Source organism: Fulmarus glacialis, unplaced genomic scaffold (genome assembly GCF_000690835.1).
Source record: "Fulmarus glacialis isolate BGI_N327 unplaced genomic scaffold, ASM69083v1 scaffold14507, whole genome shotgun sequence".
In the NCBI taxonomy this organism is placed as follows: Eukaryota; Metazoa; Chordata; class Aves; order Procellariiformes; family Procellariidae; genus Fulmarus; species Fulmarus glacialis.
In genome coordinates, this window is record NW_009225203.1 from 1 (window position 1) to 19,981 (window position 19,981).

Here is a 19,981-nt window from a genome sequence, read left to right on the forward strand (position 1 = left end):
CATGCAATGAGCAGGGACATCTTCAACTACAACAGATTGCTCAGAGCCCCGTCCAGCCTCACCTTGAATGTTTGCAGGGATGGGGCATCTACCACCTCTCTCGGCAACCTGTGCCAGTGTTTCACCACCGTCATTGTAAAAAATTTCTTCCTTATATCTAGTCTGAATTTACCCTCTTTAAGTTTAAAAGCCTTCCCCCTTGTCCTATCACAACAGGCCCTGCTCAAAAGTTTGTCCCCATCTTTCTTATAAGCCACCTTTAAGTACTAAAGTACTAAAAGGCTGCAATAAGGTCTCTTGAAGCCTTCTCTTCTCCAGGCTGAACAACCCCAACTCTCTCAGCCTTTCCTCATAGGAGAGGTTGCTAGCTTATGTCCAGTTTTTCATCCACCAGTACCGCCAAGTCCTCAGCAGGGCTGCTCTCAATACCTTCATCCCCCAGCCTGTATTGATACCAGGTGTTGCCCTGACCCAGGTGCAGAACCCTGCACTTGGCCTTGTTGAACCTCTTGAGGTTCACATGGACCCACTTCTCGAGCTTGTCCCGTCCCTCAGGCGTGTCAACCACACCATTCAGCTTGGTGTCATCTGCAAACTTGCTGAGGGTGCACTCGATCCCACCGTCTATGTTGTTGATGAAGATATTAAACAGTACTGTCCCAATACGGACCCCTGAGGGACACCACTCGTCACCGGTCTTCATCCAGACATTGAGCCATTGACCATGACTTATGTCATCATGAGACATAAGTTTTATATATGATAGTACAAAAACACATAAAACATATTTTACCTGAAAGAAATGGAAGTTCATTTCTCTAAATGAACTTCATATTCTCTAAATACTGTGTACCAGACAGAGTATTTAAATTTTGAGCCCTTATGTAGTGCAAATTTCAGTGGACAAGAATGAGCTTTTGGGTGTGCTTAAAAGCAAAAAAAGAAAGAAGCATACCAGCAATGGAAAGGCGGCCAAATACCCATCGAGGACTACAAGAACCTTGCTAGGGCATGCAGAGATGCAGTCAGGGCATAGCTAGAATGGAAGTTTGCCAAAGATATCAAGAACAACAAGAAAGGGTTCTTCAGATACCTGAGCAGTAAGCGGTAGCATAGGGAAGACATAGGGAAGATATAGGCCCATTGCTAAACAGGGCAGGGAAACTAGTTACTAATAATGCTGACAAGGCAGAGGTTCTCAATACCGTCTTTGCCTCTGCCTTTACTGGCATAGCTGGACCCCAGATCACAGGGTCAAGTAGCTACGACAATGCATGTGTCAACCAGCAGTAGTGGAGGAAGGGCTGGTCTGCGGCCTCTTGCAAGGGCTCAACCCACATAAATCTATGCGCCCGGACAGAATCCACTCCAGAGTGTTAAGAGAAGTGGCTGACATTGGTGCAAGGCCACAATCTGTAATCTTTGAAAAGTCATGGAGATCAGGGGATGTCCCTGACGACTGGAAGAAGGCAAATGTCATACCCATCTACAAGAAGAGCCCAAAAGAGGACCCAGGAAACTACAGGCCCATTAGTCTTACTTCAGTCCCCGGTAAAGTAATGGAATGAGAGTCTTCCCAGAAACTATCACAAACCAAATGAAGCAGGTGATTTGGAAAAGCCAACACAGATTTACCAAAAGCATGACAAACCTGATCACCTTCTACAACAAAATAACATCTTCTGCTGACATGGGGGGAGCAGTGGATGTTGTTTACTTGGACTTCAGTAAAGCGTTCAACACTGTTTCCCACATCCTTTTCCTGGCAAGATACAGATTGGATGGGTGGTCTGTGAGATGGGTAGGAAACTGGCTCACAGGCTGCACTCAGAGTGTGGTGATCAATGTTTTTTTACTCAGGCTGGCAGCCTGTCACAAGTGGGGTCCCGCAGGGATCGATACTGGGTCTCACGCTGTTCAACATCTTCATAAATGATCTTGACAATGGGATTGAAAGCACCCTCAAGTTTGCTGATGACAGCAAACTGGATGGTGAGATGGACACATCAGAAGGGAGAGCCATCTTACAGGGAGACCTGGACAGGCAGAAGAGTGGGCTGGCAAGAATAGTATGAAGTTTAACAAAGACAAGTGCAAAGTCCTCCACCCGGGATAAAATAACCAAAGAGCCCAGTACAGGCTCGGATCCTGTCCCTGAAACATGACACGTGATCATATCAAGTTAAAAGCATCCTTTGTCATGTCTTTGCTAACCTTTTTGTCTCAGGCAATGACAAAGGAAATGTTATTTGGAAATTTCATGTGAGCCAGGCCACCTTCTGTTGTCCATTGCCCTCATATTCTCCAGCATCCACAAAATTAGTGCATAAGTGATTTTACAAGGCACCTTCCTGCTTAGTCCTTCCATTGTCCTTTTATAGACTTTCTGTCCATGAATTTGTCTAGCTTCTGGGGCAGTACGTTCCAGAAGTGATGAATATTCACAGAATTTTACATAGACCAACAGCAAACAAATAATTGCATAGTGACATTAGCAGTGTTTCTGATGGCAAAATAATGACAAATTTCACTTTGGATCATCTGTTACTTTGCAAATCAAGATCAGTTTCTGTTGCATAGTTCATTCCAGCCACAATGCGTTCAGTAGTACGATCTGCAAAGAAACCCAACAAAAATAAAGCTTATGCAGCTTGTAGGTTTCAGGGTGGGCCCACCATAATGAAATTGTTTTCTGAGCATCTGGAGGAAGCACCTGAGGTAGAAGAAAATAATGTTTCCAAAAGAAGGCTTAATTAAGGTGAAAAAACAAAGACAAGATTCTTTTGTGTGGCTTTCCATACGGAGTGTTTGGCAGTGGTAGAAGGATGTTAGGCATAGACATGAAAATCTGTGCCTGTCCTTACAAGAAAGTGTTAAAGCTTCCACGAGACACCAGTTCTGCAGACTGAGATGATAGCCTACAGTTTAAACTAAACAGCATGGTTCTTCAATGTGTAAAATGTTGTCTCTGCCCTGCTCCTTTACAATATGAAAAAGGAGCTGCAGAGTTAAAAAAATGTTAATTAGGTACAATTAAAATCTAGAAATGAATAAGCATTTGTCTCATCACAATCCTGTTGTAATAATGAACACCTAAGGGGCACTTTGTCTCCCAAAGTTATTATAAAAATTAGATAGTAAAGGTGAAGTAACTAGAAATGTCAAAGCAGCTACCAAATGCAATTCTACATGTTTCCTCTTGTTCAATATGGCCCTAGCTGCACTGGGATCATAACCAAAGCGGGAACAAAGGATCATAATTCACTTTGTCATTGAAATGAACACATGATCTTGTGTCGTGTGGTAATGGGGTAAATTTTTGCCACTGATCACATGCAAGCAAATGATAGAAAGGACTAGTTAGATATAAATTCTACTGTTGATAACAAGTGCAAACAATGATACAAATCATTTGTGTGGTTAATCATTTCGCATATGTGTTTACTCACTCCTCATGAGCTCCTATTTAATTTTTTTTCAGACAGAGGCAGTAAAGGTTTACTTGTGACATTGTGACCTATTTTTAAGAGTAATGCTTTGCTTGGCTATAAAACACCAAAATGCCTTATTACAAACTTGACTTTGGTATTACATTATGCCATGTAGTTTTATAGCTTTATAATGATTGTTTCACAGGTTATTAACATTGCACACAGATTCCAAATAGTTCAGACTGATGTGCTCAAGAGGCAAAACTGGAAATTGCATGTGTCTCACTAGAACGCTGGTGGTTCAGCATATCTGTTATCATATCCCCAAATGTGCGCAATTTCTGACATGAAGGGGGAAAAAGCAAAAATATCATATCTAGTCAATGAGATACAAATAACGTGGTCCACAGGATGTATCCATCTATTCCGTTTTTTTTCTGGAGAAAAAAGAATGATTGCTCACACCTACCTGGGAGGTGCTGCTCCTGCTTCAACATAGGGATAGAAAGATGAGGCTGAAGATTTACCTCCTACAAACCTTTCAACTGTAGCCCATGAGGAAGATACTGGAACCACACCTTGTTCCCAAGAGCTTCCAGTGATGAACCACCTTGTTAACTGCCCAGAATTAAAAAAAATATAGTTGTTTCTTCTAGCCCCCAACGCCAAAATGTTGTGTTCCTGGAGTAAAATTCTTTATCTTAGTTATGTTCGTATTACAAAGCTCAAGAGAAAACCATATAAACTGAAAAACATGAAAAGCTTCCTCAGACACACAAAGTCCAAGTCTCAAAAATATATGTGCAGGCACACCAAGTCAAAGGCACCCACACACATACAAATGTTTCTGATAGAATTTTTCAAGCAAATGGAATTATATAAATTATTTTAAATAGACGTTGATAAATTTAGCCATGCTTAAAAACAATAATCACAGAATCATTTAGGTTGGAAGGGATTTCTTCAGATTATCTAGTCCAGCCTTCCTGCTCAAGCAGGACCAGCTACAGCAGCTTGTCCAGGACAACGTCCAGTCAGGTTTTGAATGTCTCCAAGGATGGAGAGTCCACAACCTTTCTGAGCAACCTGTTCCAGGGTTACACCACCCTCACAGTAAAAATTGTTTTCTTGTGTTCAAATAGAATTTCCTGTGTTTTAATTTGTGTCCATTGCCTCTTGCCCTGTCAGTGGGCACTACTAAGAAAAGCCTGGCTCCCTCTTCTTCACTCCCTCCTATCAGATCTTTGTACACACGGATGAGATTCCCCCCATTCTTTTCTCTAGGCTGAAGAGTCCCAGCTCTCTCAGCCGCTCCACATATGGAAGATGCTCCAACAATGCAGAGAGAGCACCCACTCCAACAAGAGCTGTAGGCTTTGTCTCTCTCTCCCAGGCCTACGATTAACCCTAATGCAAACCCTAACCCTGACATTCAAACTAGACCCTGGGCTGGCTGAGCCTTACTAGGTAACCCAACATTAGTCCAGGTGGAAAAATTACAGGTAGAAAACTCTTATTGCAGTCTACTTCTTCCATTGGCAGCTTCTTTGCAGCCCCTGTCCAGTGGCATTTCTACCCTTTCTCTCTCTCCCGACCATAGCCATAGAAGCTGTAAGATCTCCAGCCAAAGCTCAGGCACAAAAGTTCATGAGGGAGAACCTGTTTTACAGCTAGGAACAGTGGCTTAGCACAAAAGATGCAAAAAGACTTCTCCCTATGAACTTTTTCGACAGCGCCAGGATAGAGGTTCTTGATAAGGGTGAAGGTAAAGGCTGGGAGAGGGAGGAAGCATAGAGCTGTCACGGGAGTGGGGCTGCAAAGAAGCTGCCAATGCAAGAGGTAGGCTGCAAAAGTAGGTCTCCCCAATGAACTTTTTCACCTGAGCAGTAGTTTTGGTTTCAGGCTCAGTTGAGGACAAAGTCTAGGGTTAAGGTCAGGGATAAGTTTGGGACAGAAACAAAGTATAGAGCAGCTGTTGGAGGGAGGCTGCAAAGGGGCTGCCAATGGAAGAGGCAAGCCACAAAATAGTTCTCCCTGGAGAACCTTTCCTCCTAGGCTGTGTCTCAGTGTCTTGGTCTAAAGGCTCAGATGAGACCCAAGTCTAGGGCTAGGGTTAGGGTTAGAGCTGGGGCAGAGAGAGAGAAAGCATGGAGCTGACCTTGGATTGGGGCTGCAAAGGGGCTGCAAATGGAAGGGGATGATAGGCCACAAAAAGATTTCTCCCTGCGTTACTTTTTCAGGAGGGCCATCTTTAGTAGTTGGGGTCAAAGCTCAGCTGTGGCAAAGGTTGAGGGTTAGGGTTAGTCTGAAATTGCAGCCTCTCCCTTCCATTGGAAGGCCCTTTGCAGCTCTACCCTTTGTCCCTCTTTCAACCCTAAACCTTGCCCTAAGCCTCCTCCTCCAAATCTACTTTTCCTGTCTCCTCGCTCTGTCTCCAGGCACTCACCATCCCAGGCACGCAGGGGATGATTCATAGCAGCTGGCTCTGTGCCCTGGGCTCTGCTGCGAGGTCTCCTCTGGTTTCCAGCGTCTTGTCTCTGCTCAGAGCCACAGTCAGTGTCACTTCAGTGGGAGAGAGGGAGGGAGATATCGTTAGACAACATGGCGGTCACTAGAGGGCAGAACAGTCCACAGGAATTCAGGGGCAAAGAGTGAGGACAGAAGGGTAGAAAGTCACTGATGTTCCATATCGCAAAACCTTTGATGACACCGATCTGGGCTTTCTTCACATATTACACAAGAAATGTTCACCCTTTTTCAAGGTCTGGTCATATTTCTGAAGCGAGGCCCCTTCTAGAAGGAGGAGATGCCCATTGTGGCTGATGCCACAGAAAGCGAGGCAGAAAATGAGCATTTACAGGACAGTGATGAGCAGAGGCGCTGCATGTCCCGAACTTGTGCTGCTGGAACAGAAACAAAGCAGGAAAGTGTGGACTGGGAAGTAAGAGTGTCATGTTACTAATACAAGCGAGAAACAGATGATCTCTTCAGAGAAGGTCCTATGCATTTGTGTCTTTCGAGAAAGGACTTCTCTCTTGGTGTGTGAACTAGAATCCTGTGATGAAAGGGCAAGCAAGGTCATCAGTCTGCAGCTCTGCAAACGTTAAGAGTGAGGCTGATGGAGGTTTGCTTTTGCACTTTGTGCCATGATGCCGTTAGAATTTGCTCCGCTGAGCTGTCCTGTTAGAAGCTGTCCACTTCAGAAAAGTTGAGCTGAGATCCTACTTCATCAGAGCTTCATGGAGTCTATTTTGGGACGGGGGACTCTGTGAAATAGGGATAATGCAAACCAATCCAAGTGGTCTGCTTTTAAGAGCTAAGGTAAAAATTTGGCAAGCAGTAGCTTACTACTCCAGGGAGTAGTGCCCTGCTGCTCTTGCTGGCAGATTTAATTTGTATAAGACTCAACCGGAATGAAAAAGGGCACCGCGGGGTGCCTGCCCACTGGCCGCCGGGAACGAGCACTCCCCACACCGGCCCCAGACCCACCCGTGTGCGAAAGGGAAATGTCCCTCATTTGACACCGCAGTGCGAGGGCAGTGCCGAGGCCTGCGGTGCCTGTCCTCTGCCTTGTGCTGGGCGTGCGGCGGGTGCAAGAGGCTTCCCGCCCCTGGCAGGAGGCTTTGCTGGCTGGTTCATCAGCTCCGTGAGCAGATGAGAGACGGCTCCATGACCAAACTGCACCTTCCCAAATTCTAGGTTAATAATGTCCTACCAAAGATAGTATCATTCCTTCACCCACCAGCATTTTTCAACATAAGAAAGAGAGAAAATGCTAACAAATAAAATTCATAGTAAGAATATTAATGAAGAATGATTTTCCATCAGGTAAGAGGAATGTCTCTAGTCTCTTTATCAGGGCCTGCCAACTAATCTATGAAGGAAGAAGAATTTTTCATGTGCTAAACTGTTTTCTCACTAATCTTATTTTAAGAGAAGTAACATAATGAGGATTTATTTGGGGCTCTTGGTGTACTTTTCTTAAGCCAGACAAAAAAGGAAATCTGATATTTGTTTTATTGCTACTGTAGCACTTTGTCTGACAGCTTGACATGAGAGCAGACATGAGAGTATAGCTCATTTGTCTGTGTGTAAGATATTCATCTCAAAGCACCACAAAACAATTTTACTTTCCAAATAATCATAGTCTGATTGCCCAGCATGGATCCTGTGTCTAAAAACAGTTTGGAAATGCTGTTCTTGTAGCAGGGCAGTATTTTTTTCTGGAATCTACTTCTAAATGTTTTTATTAGCTAGCTCTAGGGTTTTTTCCCAAGTTGTTTAATAAATCTTTGAAAACTCTCAAGCCTCAAATTCCTGACAGAGTGGTCAAAGAAAAGCAATGCAGCTTGAGTGGCACTTGAGCAAGCTACTGCCCTGGAAAAACAAAAAGTGCTTTATGAGGGTATCTCACAGTCTTGTAACTCGGTGTTTAGGTAGAGTTTTGAAAGTGGTGAGTGGACAGTGACCCCCCGGGCTGCCAGGATAGCTCTGAGAGTTTTGTGTTGTGACCCCTGTCACAGGCTGGATCACATTAACGGTTGCAAGGGGGCGCATGCTCTGACATTCAATCAGAGCATTTAGACATATGTTAGATATGAGAAACGCTTTTCTGAACTCAGTGAGATAAGTTATGCAGTGACGATTAATGCTTTTTGACTTGGGATCACAACATTCAAAAACTTGTGAGCCCAGTGACAAAAGTACAGTTTTCCTCATCCCTTCTCTGATATACACCAGAAGAAAAACACCAGGTATAGATATTAGGCCACTGGAAGGGCCATAAAAACACCACAGTGTCGAAGAATTCGTTAAAAAGCCTCTTTGACATTTTGACAAATGGATAAAGTTCACTGATTGCATTTTGCTGTTTCATCTGAAATCTCTTAAGTTTCGTGTCGGGTACATTAGGTAGGTTTCCTGAAACCCCAAAGCAAAATAATAATCTGTCAGATTCCTTCTTCATCATATGTTTGCATAAGGTCTTTTTCCCAGTTGATCTCTGCTAGAGTTACTGGTTTCTCTAGTTTCAGCTGGAGTTATTGCTGTGGGGTCTTTCTGTAGTTCTGTAGTATGATAATGAACTCTTTAGGGTTTTTGGGTTTTTTTAACAGATTTATTGAGGGGATACTATCCCCCCCCAAAAAAAACCAAACATTAGGTTTTTTTTTCCAGATGCCCCAGCACGCTGCTGACGTCCCAGGTAATCCCAGTGTGTCGCCTCCTCCCGGCTCCTTGGCCCCCTGTGCCAGACACCACTGCCTGCCTGGGGCCGGGGAGAGGCTGTCCCACTCTGCCACATGGTCTCGGCCACCTTCTCCTTGCCACCAGCCTCCCCAGCTCGCAGCAGCCTCACGCCTGCCTGTGCGGGAATGGGTCTGGGTAGATGTATGCAAGTGAGAGGAGTCGGAGAGGCTGGGAGTGCATAAAATGGAAAATATTTAGACAAATTAATGAGCAGTTGCTACAAGTGAGTCACCAAAGTATGCACGCTATCACAGAGTGGGATCTGTATTCTGCTGGGGAACTGGCTATTCAAAGTACAAATTTCTAAGCTTTTGCAATGACATCCCTTAGACAGCCTTACGTTGTCCTGCCGCGATCCACTTGTCTCCTCCAGCCACTGTTTGGGAGTCCCATGCCTTCCTGCAGGAGAGAGCCCAGCCTCTCCGCCTGGGGCTTTGCAGGAGCCTGCTGCATACTGTGAACCCACCAGCAGATCTGTGGGTGCACTGGGGCTGCACTGAGCACTGTGGAAAACTGGGATCATCAGGGAAGTTGTGCACAGCCCTCGGGCCTGATCCAGATTTTCCTGAAGACAGTGGGAGTCACTCCACAGACCTGCCTGGCCATGTACCCCTGCGGCAATATGGGTCCCAATGGGCTACTGGCATGGAAACAACTCCACCTTCATGGAGCTCACGGCAGGACCAACTGCTTTTCTTCTGTTGCTATTACCTTTTAGTGACAAGGATTCAGAAAGAAACAAACAGCCTATCTGGATCTTTATGGATCTGTGACAGTACTTTTTGAATGGCAGTCCCCTCCCTGAGCACGGACAAGAGAAATAATGTTGATGTTAGCTACAATTCAGTTTTCCATACAGCAGATGGAGTTTTCTGTTTTGAAATGCAACAACTTTCTGTCAGAGAAACGAGAGATGGCATAAACCTAACCAAAACACTGGAGTGAAGCACCCATGAAAGTTGCCTTCTGGATCCAAGTGTTGGAGAGCTCTGGCAGGCCCACCTATTGCAGAAACAGATGTGAGTAATTAATACCGACTCAAGCTAGCTGCCCCATCCTAGATAAAAAGCTTGAAGATTAATCACAAGGTTCTGAATCACTTTTTTTTTTACCTGACGTTTTGTGAGATTTCTGCCACATGTGGGAGGAATATCAGGACTGTGATATGCAAAGAAACTTGCCACCCTGAAGTGTTTGGTGCTGGGACTGGTAATGATTAGGGGTCAAAGTGGTGCAACAACAGATCTGTACACAAAAAAGCCTGTTCTTTTCAGACTTTTCAGACCTGGGAAAATCGGGGAAAGCTGGGGAAAATCACTAGCAAGTTGGATGGGGAGCACCACCTCATTTACCTGCTAGGGCCCACACTAAGCACAATATGCCCCTCTCAGTGTTTCAGCCAGGGCAAACCACCCACCATCCATGGTGATGGTGAGGCAGAAATACTGACATAACAGTTTCACTCACTCCACACTCCCCAGTGGACTCTCTGAGCTAATTAACGCCCTGGAGAAGTGTCCTTTAGGCCTTACACACAGAAGAAAGTGACAGTCCATCTATTTGTGGCTGGCCCACCATTTCATGTCGTCAGCCTCCTAACCCGAGAGCTGCTGGTGTGCCCAGCCCCCCACAGAGGGGAAAGAGGAAGGGGTACCTGTGCTCTGGGAGAGCGCTGGCACTGGGGCTGTGCGTGCTCTCTTCCTTCTCTCGTACAGCAACATCCTTTTGCAGGCTGCACAGGAGGAGTTTGGGGGCTGCGAGGACAGCATAGGACACACTTTGGGGATTCCGTTGCTATAGTGCTGTGTAACTGTATTTAATATTATCCAAAGTCTGTGATGGTGAAGTAATACCATCCTGCATTGCATAATTGCCTCGGGTTCCTGGTAATTGCTCTCTCTTCAGACTCAAGGGATGATAACCCTCACCACAGGTGGCTGCAAGTTTAAACCATTTATTTGTACTACATTCTGGAGATATTGAATCTGACTTCAGACACACTGATCCTGCTGATCAGTGTGTAGGATCCAGATAATCTGTTGTACTGGTTTTGGCTGTGATGGAGTTAATTTCCTCATAGCAGCTGGTATGGTGTTATGCTTTGGATTTGTGACCAAAACAGGGTTGATGACACAGGGACGTTTTAGCTATGACTGCGCAGTTGTCTATGCACCACGCCACTTACTAATACACCGTTGGGAGCTGCCAAGCAACAGCTTTCAGACTAGCAGAAGCAGCATCAGGATAAGCCCCATAATTTCCTCTGTCTCCATGTGTAAGGAAGGGGCACTGGGTCCCATTTGCTCGAATGTCCTTCCAGCCAGCTCAGAGAGCTGAGCCTGCTCTACTTCTCTGCTGGCTTTTCCTTAGGAGTTTTGAGCGTAGCAGGCAAATGAGAGCTATTACCCTTTCTTCCTCCTGCTCCATTTTCTGATCCAGCTACACTAGATCCCTGATGATCATCCAAGGGAATAGTCCTGCAACTTACATCTTGCTTTAATTATCTGAGTTTGAATCTCCCTGCCTCCCTCCATCTCTTCCTCCATCTCAGGATACAGGATCTATAAATTAGAAAGGAAGGCAGGTGTAGCTGTTGCTGTATATCTGTGACTTTAGATAAGTAAATACAATTATTACAAAAGATACCAGAGACTTATCTTAAAAAACTCAGGAATTTCAATGAGAATACCTATGTGCTTTAATATGCATGTTTGTGTTTTTATATATGTGTATTAACTTTTTAAATTGCAATCCATGTGACCCATATGAACTGAGACGATAAATGTGGTCATACCAATGTGGTAATTCTGCTGGCAATAACATAATCTCTCATTGCTATGTTAATAAGTGTCTGAGAAGAAAATTTATGTCTGGGGTTTGTTATGCCATGCACTGCATAAATCACTGTACATGTCAATACCAGGTAAAAAAAAAGACTGAATTATAGTTAAACATTTATTTGATCTCATTCTTTTCGATCTGGTGATCACATAAATGCTTTTCTACATAATTTTTTTTTTTAAATGAATGCAAGCAATATATAATCAGCACCATGCATTTGTTACCTCTGCTGTTACCCCTGTCCTCTGGAGTACTTATCTTTGTATTCTGTCTGTTGGTGAACCTTTGCACCTTGTGTTTCTGGTCCATCCACAGTAACACTGAACATATGTAAGTCTCCACACATCTTTAAGAACATGTATCCAGCTTCTCTACATTATTTTCAGAGAGCTTATAAATCACTTATAGCAAGGGAGATATGTAAGTATTCCATAAAGATAGTTAACCATTTTTAGGTACTGAATATTACAGAAACTGTCTAATCCCGTGTCCTCAATTTTTGTTTAGGAATCTCTTACCTGAAAATTCACCTTCTCCCAGCAGATTGCACCCATCAGCATTTTCTAAAAGAAAAGAACACTAATGGGAGAAGAGGTGAAATGGGCCATGTGGAGCAGAAATACATAAGAAAAATATGGGGTGAAGTGATCTAGAGCTAAACACAGTCTAGTTAGGAGGTGATTGTGTGCAGCTCACAACAGTGGAAGCCCAAGTACTGAAGGAACCCTGAGGTACTTATGGATGTTCCTCCACTGTTCTACTTCATCTACAGCCTCTGCCCATGGATGAGTCTCTCTGGGGTGCTTTACCAGGAAAGCAAAGAATGCAAACTGAGCAAAACATTTCCTCAACGATACACTTTACGAAATGCTTAATATACACTTAATAAAACCTAAGAAATATTTATAGGTGTTGAGGAAAAAAAAAAGATTAGATAGTGTGTCAGTGATCCCCAACCTTTCTATAAAAACAGTGTTGCGCTTCATTTGTAATTGCTTCCTTTAAAACAAAAGCATGCAGAGCTCATGCACAGTGCATACTCTCTCTTTCATTAGGTGATTATTGCCATGCTCTCATATGTACTCATTTGAATGGTGTGCTTGCTGAAATTCAAGGCTCCAGTCAAGAATGAAAATCTGATCTGAGCTGTCTGCACAAATGTGCTCTGGCACAGCCTGCTTGGAATAATCCAGGAATGAAAGTTTGACCTAAGCTTGTTTGTTTTTATCAACTCCAGACTCACTCACTGTGAAATTCCAGTGGATTCGTGACTCTCCTCTCCCAAAGCAAAGCTTAAGTTTGACAGATACTGACCTTTAGTTGTCGTCTGAAGGGAATACAGAACAGCTCAAAGGAAGAAAATAGAAAATGAGGGATGCAAAGAACTGGGATGAAACTTCAAGGCTAGGAGTGCAAGCAAAGCTATCACTCCTTCACAATTCTTAGCACCAACCAATTTGTCAAAACAGGCTTAAGACCATGATGCTTACTGAGACTAATAGAAAAATCACCTTTTCTAAACTTAAGAAATTATTGCAAATTCTGATCTATTTCTATAACTTGTCAGTATCCGTATTTTCTGACAAATGGAGTGTATCTGGTAATCTTCAGTGCAACATCTGTTAGGAGGCACATAGAATTTATATGCAAACATAAAAGTAACCTTTTTCAGAATAGTACACCAGTTTCTGTGGCCTCCCTACATTTTTGAATGCAGAAGGCTGAAATATATCAGAACTGAGATAGATAGTTTAGCATAGCTGGTAACAAAGTAGTGAATCCGCATTCCCTACTTGCTATGGAAAACCGCTCAATGTAGTGCACCCCTGAAGAACCTAAGAACAGAAAAGCTAAAAAGCAGTATTTCTACAGGTGAAACTATCCACTGTTTGTGTTATTGTTACAGAGAAACCAGTTTAAACAAGTGATCACAGGGTGGATATGCTTGAAATTCACTGCACATTCAGAGCTCACCACTGGAGAGTAGAGGAGGAGAACACTCCTAGAAACCCTGAAATAGCTATTCTGCTTAAAGGCTTTCACTTGGACTTAGCTCAGGAGACAGGGGTTATAGTCCACTAAGCAGTTTGGGGCCAATATCTAGATTTCATTCATGATGCAAACAATTATAAATGCACAGCTTGCCTAGACATATAGAACATAAGATCCATTAACTAAGAGCTTGTAGTAGCTTGAAACAAATACAATTGCAATTCTAGTGTGTAAGGAGAGATAATTTGCTATCAGACCAAAGATAAATTTTCTTCTCATATATTTGTTGTTTATACCTAAACACTAAACAAAACTTAGTCAAATATAGGTGCCCAAGTACAAAATTTAAATAAAAAGAATTCTGCAGAGCAAATAGAGAGGCCTTCATATCTGGACTGACAGTTACCCCAGCACCTGAAATTTCAACAGGGTGCAAATGAATATACATACCCTAGGCTCAGAATTTTGCCATATTTCTTGCTAGACCCATGAAGCAGCCACATAGTAAGCATTTTTTTCAGCAAACCTAACACAAAGTGCAGAACAAGACCTTCTCCAAATGCAGATTTTGCCACTGTTCTTTAAAAGGATTGCTGGGACACTGTGCATGTATGAGACCTTGTAGTTGTCCAGCTGAGGGTGCTGAGACTTAAAACTTTTGCCAGCCAAGGTTACTATGCTAATAACTAGGTCCTGGGAGATTCTTTGTCCTCCAAGAATTGAAGCTGCTGAGTTCCTGAAGAAAAATTTGATGTATTCAGAGGTCTGGAGAGAGACAAAAAAAAAGGAAGCTCAACTCCCTTATCAGGACAGTTGGGAATTTCATATGGATATGAGGAGACCCATGTCCCAGTTCCCAGAGATGCTGCGTTCATTATGCTCAGTGACTGCTTACTGTAAGTCATTCCTTGGGCCAAGCGTTGGCATGACTCTACATGCCTTCTCCTGGGAGAAGCTTCTGTGTTCTAGCTTCCAGATGAAAAGAAGAACCTGCCAAAGGCCATGAAGTACCTTAGTGGCTTGAGCCGTTGGGCTCCACTCATAGGCTGATGAATTTTGCAATGCAAGACCAATATCAATGTTAGTCTGAGGGCTATGTTACACTTCATAAAGACACTGTGGGAAACTCATCCTGGCCTGGCTGGACAGAGCAAGACACTGGGAGACACTGAAGTATCTGAGGTGAAACCCATCTGTATCTCTTCATAGGTCTGCCAGAATAAACAAAGGAATATATGTCAGTTATGCGGCTTGTATGTAGAGCAAATATACACTTAATCTTCTAGTGAATCACCTTTTTCACACAAAGATCATCAGTGATCCCTAATAGAACAGCTGCTCAGACACATTTGGCTCTGGCCTCAGAAACCTCCCACACAAATGTCATGAGTAAAAGCTATAAAACAGCTTATCTGCCACATTGGAGGGTCAAATAGCAGCCTGTAGTGCTTGTAATAGGGGAGAGTGTGACTACAGATATTCATTCCTCTTTCTTAATGGCCTTATGCAGAAGCAAATAGTTAGGAGAAAAATTTTTCTGAGAGAGTAAAAAATAGGTGACCTTCACAAGAAGTTAATAATTTCCATCACACTTTCTCTTTCATGTTGCTGGAGTGTGTGCCTTAGCTAAGAATTTGCCTTGATTTATTATTTTTTATTGTGAAAAAAATATATATTGTAAAGTGTCAGCTCCTGAAACACTGATCTAGAAAGATCTGCCTATTATCAGAGTCTATTCTAAAGAAACTCATTATTTTTATTTCCTTACAAGAGAACCAGGCAGGAGGAAAATGAGAGTGATTTGAAAATCTCATTAACAAAGAACAGGAGCTTACCAGTTTCAAACAAGAATCACTAACTAAAGCAAGCTCACTCTTTATTATATATCATCGATTAAATACGTTATCTCATGCTTTGTCTTCAGCTCGTATCTACGAAGTTATATTATTACAATTTGAATTCATAAATTTTAGCAAAACAGTAAGCCCACAGAAATAGTGTCTTTATCGCCTTATTAAGAGAGAGAAACATTTTTGTGAGCATGAAATTTCATGTGGTCTGGCTCATATTTTTCTGTTCTTTATAATGGCCATTTTGATCTTTAAGACCTGACAAGTCAAGTTGTTTTGTTTACCAAAACAAAATGTTCTTGTGCATATCCATATGTGCATTTATCTGACAGCTGGCCCCTCCTAGACATGTTTGAATCTATTGGCCAAATTGATAAAGGAAGAAGTTGTTCAAAGTTTTTATTTCCTGCAGGTTGCATGGAGCAGTCAAGAAGAAGGGAGGAGACCCAGGCGTGCCCCCTCTGGGGAAGGGCTACAACCTTTCCTGGAGTTGAGGGAATCCACCTAAGGGACTTCATCTCCAGGCGCAGCTGTGGACGACACAAAGCTTCAGTGGTTTTGCTGCTCAGTCATTTGTTTCAAAGACAGGCCAGAGCACTGACAATTCTCACAAGTCACAGAGGCTTCTGAAATCTGTGCATAGTGGATTTAATCCTGATTCACTGCAAAATGAATTATTCACGAATGGCCCAATAGTGTTATCTTTCACCTGAGATGTACAAAAAACTCATACCAAAGCAGTAAGGAACTGATTAAAGGTTGGTTGGTTACCATGGGGCAGCACTGACAGAACATTTGTCTGTTTGTCTGTCTCTCTGGTTTTGCCTTTATCATTAAATGGGCAAAATAAAGACATGACATTTTTAACTGTATATACAGATACCTACAGTATTTTTCCTAAGGTATCTCTCCAAGTATCTCTTCAGATACTTTTTCTGAAGCTTGTTATAAATTATTTTTGAACTGAGACCTACTTTATCCACTTTTAATGAAGACTATTAGGAATACCAACATCCATGCCAACTGACTGCAGGAGCCATCATTAGCTGAGTGACCAAACTAGTCAATTTATGTAGAAACTAGATAGGGCAAGAGTTCACAGTTACTTTGCAGCCCTTTGTTTGTTTTACTAAATCCATCAAGGATTTAAAGCAGCAAGTTATCTAATAAGGCAACTTCCAGAAGAAACATAATAGCAAAGGTCAGAGCATTTCAAGCAGGAACAGGACCACTGCTGAATGGTTTATGAACTTTCAACTAAGTGACTTACCTCCCAGTATTTCAGGTCCAGACACATCACAGTCATTAAAGAAAGTAGCCCCTTCTCAACTAACAGTATTTCTGTCCTTCTCAGCATTTGAATGGGAAGGAAAGCAGAAACAATTTAGAGGTGAGATTTGCAAAACTGGCTAAATGAACTTATGATTTTGAATATCCCTCCTAGATGTGATTTGCATAGGGATACAAAAGAAGGCAGTGGAATAGGAAAGAAAGCAAGAGTAAGGATTTCTGCTTTGAACAGATGATGATGCCTAAGAACATGTTCCTGTACAATAATGCCAAGTGGTAACACCCCAGGAAATGTGGTTTGAAGGTGTGGTAAGATTTAGTCTGAGAGAATAATAAAATCTAATTGAAGGACAGGTTGGGACTGCTAGAAGAGAAGCTAAAATTAAAAAAAAAAAAAGTAAGAAGGGCAGTTCTGAAATGAAATGGAGCAAAGAATAAAACATTTCAGCAGCAGCATTGGTGTTTAGATGTGAAAATATTGGAAATTTTGATATTCCTTTTCTGCTGTTGTTTTTAAAATTAAAACCCAACATAATTGTCAATTGGTCACAACCAGGCTAGATTCAATAAAGGTTAAATATGGAGTTTTACTTCCGATAAACTGTATTTGCATAATGATTATAAAGTAAAGATTTTGGTGATATAACATAAAACAGGATTTGAGAAGCCAATTTTTTTTTTTTTGGCTTACAGATTTACGTCGAAGTATTGTTAATGCAAGTGATGTGAAAAATCAGCTGATTTATTGTTAATGTGATATCTTGTCTTTGAAGAACTGACATTTGGACATCTTCATCTTCTCTCTGCATATGCAAGATAACGAAGAGGCTCTAAATGTCAGGCATGTTAAGTGCTTGAAATAGCTTTTGTGCTTATCTGCAACACAAAGCAGTCATCCAGATGTAGGATAACCCTATACACCATTTCTGTGACTTTAAAAAGGAAACTGTTTAGCCAGAATTGAGAGTTGCTCATGCACTCTACTTCTGCGAATATTCCTGCCTCACATTAGCTTACAAAGAAGCAAATTCAGAACTATGAAGTGTTTTAAGGGTTGCATTGAGCAAACACATAGCATCCTCCTCAGATGCTTAGCTGGCTGATCTCTCAAAGCCTTATGCTGATCTTGATGGCATTTCTGTTCACACGTAACAGGATAAAGTTGTACTGCCTCATCTGATCTGTTTATCTCTAAAGGTCAGGTAATGTTCTAACAGGATAAAACGCAGGCAAAAACATAGGCAATATTTTAAGTATTAATGGGGCATAGCACCTTCCTACGTCATAGTATCTAAATGTCATTATCTCTGCTGAAGGTAATGGGGCTTCTCACTTGAATAAAACGGGGAGCATATGGACTTGTGAATTTTGGCCCAGAAAACAGTATGAGAGAATGGAAAATTACTACTAAACATATGAGAAAAGTTACAACTTTTTGTTGTTTAAGAAACCTAGCATGTATATGAGTATGAAAGAGTTACGTCACACTCTGTAAGATTGTGAAATGCTATTGCCAAGGTATCAGGTTATAGCAAAAAACTCAGATGTGTGCTAAACTATGGAAAATATCAGACATATATGGAAACCCCAGCAACAGACAAATACTTTCTGGAATATCTTCCAGAGCAGAAAGAGCTCAAGTCTGGTTCTGCAGGGCCTGTCTGCAGAAGTGTTGTTAGCTTTCCACCATAACTACCTGGGAGATATCTGACTGAGTATTTCCTTGCTTTTTGCTCTTTTCTGTGGCATGGTGAGAGGTACCCTCAGGCCAAAAAGCTCTGGAATAGGCCTCTTATTATTATAGACCTAACAAGATCTAAAAGATGCTGTTAGTATGGATGCTGTTACATTAATATATGTGGTCATTGATGAGACTATTCTCAGTTCAGTTAGGCAAGTAAAAACTCACATGTTCAGCACTATGTTGTCATGAGCCAGACATACCCTGTGAGTAAAACACCTGTACTGGCAGAGAAAATCTGTTAACAGGAGAATAAAATAAACACGGCACCAGTACTGATCCATATTCATCTGTAAAATGAATCAGTTCAATATATTATAGGACTTCCGCACTGCAACCATTATATACACAGAAGACATGACAACATTTAATGTCAGAAATTCTGAGGCTATTGCAGTTTTATTAAAGTAATTCACTTGCACTGAAATTCACATCTTCACCTAGGAATGGGAATCTAAATCTGTATATCTTTTTAAAAGTTCAGGCACAGAATAACTGGGGAAAAAAATCCCAAGAATGGAAATTTTACCTGAACTATTTGATTATAAAAACTCTGTATACACCTATGGTGAGCCTTCATCAGACTGACGTTTTTTCTCTCCTGAGATATGTTTGATCTTGGCCCTGGAAGCCTAGAGCTGATATTCAGCCCTGGGCTCAGAACACAAGAATATTCAAACACCTGATGTTAGTTCTAATAAAAACAAAGAAATGTTGTAATAAGAAAGTCCAATAAGATCTAGAGAACCAGAGCTGCTGTCAGAAGACAGTATTAACAGTATCAATGTGACAACAGGAGGAAAGTCTTAACCTGACAGCACATCTACAGATGAGGAACTATGTGCATCTCATGAGTTAAAGTCAAACAAAGGTAAGATAAATATGGGATAATGCACAGCAGTGAATACTGCCCTAGCTAAGATTTTTAGAAGTTAAGTGCTGTGCTTCCTCTTCAAAAACAGTAAGTGTTATGTCAGCAAGAGAAGCAGTCTTTTTCCACAGGATAGTCTCCTTTATATTTGCCTGGAAAGAGAATCCATCTCCAAGAAAGATGGTCAAGCACACATACTTCCTGTGACACCCACTCCTGAATAAGGCGATTGATGCTATCCATCATCTCTGCGAAATTTTGTCCTTATCCCATCTCATGTATCACCTGTCTTGGAAATCCCAGAAAGCTTCAAGACTCCAAAAGAGGCACTACTGAGACCCCCCTCCATTTGAAACACTCATATATTGTCAGGAATCAACACAGAGAGACGCTTGGCCTCTCAATGAACATTCCTGTCCTATATTTCACACCATCTGACCATTTCACAGGCTCCCACCAGAAGCTTTTGTCTCTCCGCATGCTCTACCATTAACTGTGTATAGATACAGAGAATATCCCTTGGTTTCATACCCTGTAAATAAGCATTTGTTCTCAAAATAAAAACCAAATAAAAGAAAACACTGTAATTTTGACTGACAGGAAAATTATCATAACAGGAGGAAATAATTGCTAGAAAGTTGCTGTTCTTGTTCCCATCTATCTCCCATACGCACATTCAAATTAAAAGTTTGGTCAAACAGACTTGTTCTGAGTAAAT